Source organism: Bombina bombina, chromosome 1, assembly GCF_027579735.1.
Source record: "Bombina bombina isolate aBomBom1 chromosome 1, aBomBom1.pri, whole genome shotgun sequence".
NCBI classification, from domain to species: domain Eukaryota; kingdom Metazoa; phylum Chordata; class Amphibia; order Anura; family Bombinatoridae; genus Bombina; species Bombina bombina.
In genome coordinates, this window is record NC_069499.1 from 929,261,331 (window position 1) to 929,265,737 (window position 4,407).

A 4,407-nucleotide genomic window follows, 5' to 3' on the forward strand; every position below is an offset into this window, starting at 1 on the left:
GACTCACACTAGCACTAACTCTCACTAACAACTCCCACTACCACTAACTCACTCACGCTCCCACTAACTGACTCTCTCCCACTACCACTAACTCCCACTCCCACTAACTCACTCACTCACGATAACACTAACAACTGACTCTCTCACGCTAACACTAACTCACTCACAATAATGCACAAACTCTCTAATCTTCAACCTCCAATCTCCAAAGACCCACCAGCAACACAGTCAAAGAAGCCATGCTTGTGTGGTGCTTATATACCCTGTGTAAATGTTTAATGATGTACCAATTTCCGTTGTAAATTGTGTTCAGGTGTGCTTTATTAGCAATTAATATTAGTGCAATGTGTATTAGTTGTGTGAATTTGCGCATGCTCATTTGGAGTTAGTATTTGTGGAATGTGTAGAATGCGATGATGTCATAGTGGTCGTTTTCTCTAACATTGTCCAATAGTATTCTGTTTAAATGTGAATTTGCGATGGTGTGGTATTAGTGAAGTGTTGTATATGTATGTTTGTCCTAATATATAGTGATATTGAATGCGATTATTTTTCTAGTGTATGTATATATTTTTTATTCCTTGTTGTTATTTTGCGAATTTCCGCATCTTAAAGTATATGCGTATTCCCCGTATTAAATTTTATTAAAAATCCCCCCGCTTGTGAATGTGTAATGCTTCTGTGCTTTGTTGATTGATTGTTGTTGTGACATTTGCGGCGTGTTATTATTGTGCATGATGTGGTATGCGTCATATGACCGAGCTGTGCGTATTTCTTGCGAGATCGAGTGTTAGGTGAAAAAAGCAATTTTTTTGCTTTTCCATTGATCTCTATGGGAGACTGTCTAACGCGGGCAGGATTCCGCGTGTGACATACATGCGTTAGGAGCATCGTTAGATGGTCTTTTTTGAACTCTAAATACCGGAGTCAAACAATGCCGTGCGTTAGACATAAAACACGCGTAGCGTTAGCAACCCATCTACCGCCAAACTCCAAATCTAGCCGTTAGGGTTTATTTTATAGGTAAGTATTTAGTTTTAAATAGGAATAATTTAGTTAATAATATTAATTTTTATTTAGATTTATTTAAATAATATTTAAGTTAGGGGGGTGTTAGGGTTAGACTTAGGTTTAGGGGTTAATAAGTTTAATACAGTGGCGGCGGTGTAGGGGGCAGGATAGGGGTTAATAAGTTTAATATAGGTGGCGGCGGTATAGGGGGGGCAGGATAGGGGTTAATAACTTTAATATAGGTGGCGGCGGTATAGGGGGGGCAGGATAGGGGTTAATAAGTTTATTATAGGTGGCGGCGGTATAGGGGGGGCAAGATAGGGGTTAATAACTTTAATATAGGTGGCAGCGGTATAGGGGGGGGCAGGATAGGGGTTAATAACTTTAATATAGGTGGGGGCGGTATAGGGGGGCAGGATAGGGGTTAATAACTTTAATATAGGTGGCGGCGGTATATGGGGCAGCAGATTAGGGGTTAATAGGTATTATGTAAGTGGCGGCGGGGTCCGGGAGCGGCAGTTTAGGGGTTAATATATTTATTATAGTTGCGGCGGGGTCCGGGAGCGGCGGTTTAGGGGTTAGTAAGTTTATTTAGTTGCAGCAGGTTCCGGGAGCGGCGGTTTAGGGGTTAGTAAGTTTATTTAGTTGCGGCGGGGTCCGGGAGCGGCGGTTTAGAGGTTAATTAGTATAATGTAGGTGGAGGTGTAGGGGGGACAGATTAGGGGTGTTTAGACTCGGGGTACATGTTAGGGTATTAGGTAGGTGCAGACACTTCCCATAGGAATTAATGGGATATTGGGCAGCAGCGAACATGAGCTCTCGCTGCTGTCAGACTCCCATTGATTCCTACAGATGGGATCCGCTACGCTGGGCTGGAAAAGTGCTGAGCGTACCTACTAGTTCTTTGATAACTAGCAAAAGTAGTCAGATTGTGCTGAACTTGCGTTCGGAACATCTGTAGTGACGTAAGAATCGATCTGTGTCGGACTGATTCCGGCGGATCGTAGCTTACGTCACTATATTCTACTTTTGTCGGTCTCTAGCCTTTGATAACTAAGGAGAATCAGCCTCGCCACAAATACGCTGCGGAATTCCAGCGTATTTGCGGTTGACGGCTTGATAACTAGAGGCCCAAGTGTAAACAACAATATCTTATTTCATGTAGGCAATATTAACAAATCATATTACAGTTTATACCTTTAGTTCTTAAAGAGACATGGAACCCAAAGCATTCTCTTATAAGCACACTAATTTTTTCCAATTTACTTTTTATTGTTATTAAATTTATTTTGTTCTCCTAGCTAGGTAGGGTGCACATTTCTGGAGAACTATATGGCAGCAGTTTTGCAAGATTGCTATTAAGCACTAGATGGCAGCAGTGTCTGTACAATGTACACTATAAACAATAAATAAAAGCAGCCTTGCAAAACTGATGCTATATGTTTCAGACATACAAGATGGACCCAGCAATAAAGAGTTAAAGGGACATTGTACACTAGATTTTTTTGCATAAATGTTTTGTAGATGATCCACATATATAGCTCATCTGGTAGTGTTTTTCTAAAACTGTATAGTTTTGCTTATTTTTTTAAAAACATTGTGCTGATTTTTTTTACTTCTAACCAAGCCAAGCTTCTTTTTTTACTTCTAACCAAGCCCCTCAGCATCAGATGTATATGTACGTTTACAGACTCCTACTGGCTCCAGTTTATGTTATCTGTCTTCTCATATGCAGGGAGGGACAGGAGTGTCTGCTCTTCTTGTTTTCCCAGCCCCTTTCACTGGGTGTCCCAGCCTAGCCTCATCAACAGTGCTAAATTGGGAGCTTCTAAGTAAGTTTTTAAGAGGTTTTATACTGGATTTTTATATCAGTATCTGTGCATATTCTTCTTTATAGTAGTGTCTATTACATGCAGTTAAATGAACATTGGTGTATACTGTCCCTTTAAGTTCTCCTCTTATTGTTTTATAGCTTGTTGATGCACAAGGTAAGGGTTACTGCCTTTCCTTATCACATAAAAGGATATACAGCACCATTTAAAAAAGTAAAATCAAATATTATTTATTTCAAAGTAAAGATATGGTGCTGAGAAATCAGAATATATACTTATATGTTTCAGGCATGTGCACACCCCTGACCCTATCTGCTGTTCAACAAAGGATACCAAGAGACAAACTAAACGTGATAATAGAATAAAACTGGAAAGGTTTTAAGAATAATAAACACTGACCTGTCAATTAAGATAACTACTTTATATTGTACACTAATATAAAATGTCTTAGCTCTTCAAACTGCAAGTCACATAATATTCCTTGCATTTGGTTTTCCTGTTTCAGAAATTTTTTTAATTTTTTTTTTTTTTTAAAAGAACAATATTGTATTAGGAAGATGCACAAACATAGATGACTTCCACAGCACAAGTTGTATAATGTAAATATTTTTAGATAATTATTTAGATATTTCCTGCATATAACATTTCAAAACTATAATAAACTTCCTCCCACCCTGCACCCAATTCACATTAAAATAGTGAATCCCACAAATTCTCTTTCATGACTCAGATAGCACATACAACTTTAATAACAGCTTTCCAATTTTCTTGTATTAGCAAATTTGCTTTTCTCATAGTATTTCTTGTTAAAGAGCATACCTAGGTAGGTAGCATGCATGTGTCTCGACCACCAATTAGTATTGCCATATAGTGCTCTTGCTAAAGTATGTGTTAAAAACATTTTGGCAAAATTACAACCATAAACATGAGCACTCCTTGAGTTTAGATACCTGCTTTCAAACAAACAATATCTAGAGAACGAAGTAAATCTGATAGAAATAAATTGAAAAGACATTTAAATACAAGTTCTAGCAGGTTGTAAGCAGTAACAAAATCCATGCACTGGGACAATATATACACCTCATCCGCACAATCATAGTTTACCTTTATGTGATAACTTATGCCACACATAATAAACACACATGTCTAATACATCAGTTTACACAGTGATCACCATACACAGATGCACGTTACTGCCTGTGCTCCCTAGCAGGTCGGCTCAGGCTTCTCCGCCTCCGCCCGTGACGTCACGGAGGCCCAGCCCAGCCGCAGCTGTCACCGACCGACCGAGCCCAGGGAACCGGCCTAAGGTAAGATATGTACCGTGGTCCGTGAATATGGTGGGATCAGGGTTGACAGGTCATACAATAGACCAAGGACAATCGGGGACCGGATTTGTACATATCCGGTAGTGAGGATGAAGGAGATAACGTGAAATGTGGGAGTACAGGCCCGGACACAAAGTGACGTGAGGCTCAGTATAGGACCGTAGGACTGTAATGTGCTGTGTATATATAGGGCCGGGTGTACGGCTATGTAAAAGGCTGTTGGAGCCTATGCAGGG

At 39.8% G+C, this 4,407-nt stretch overlaps 1 protein-coding gene across 1 annotated transcript in view; it reads left to right on the forward strand.

Annotated features, from left to right (window-relative positions):
* Positions 1–4,084: 4,084 nt before the first annotated feature.
* NOL4L (nucleolar protein 4 like) overlaps positions 4,085–4,407 on the forward strand; it is an 82,695-nt gene continuing 82,372 nt past the window's right edge. The window contains exon 1 of the mRNA XM_053698717.1: positions 4,085–4,153. The gene's annotated coding sequence lies outside the window, so the exon portion shown is untranslated. The remainder of the gene's footprint in view (positions 4,154–4,407) is intronic.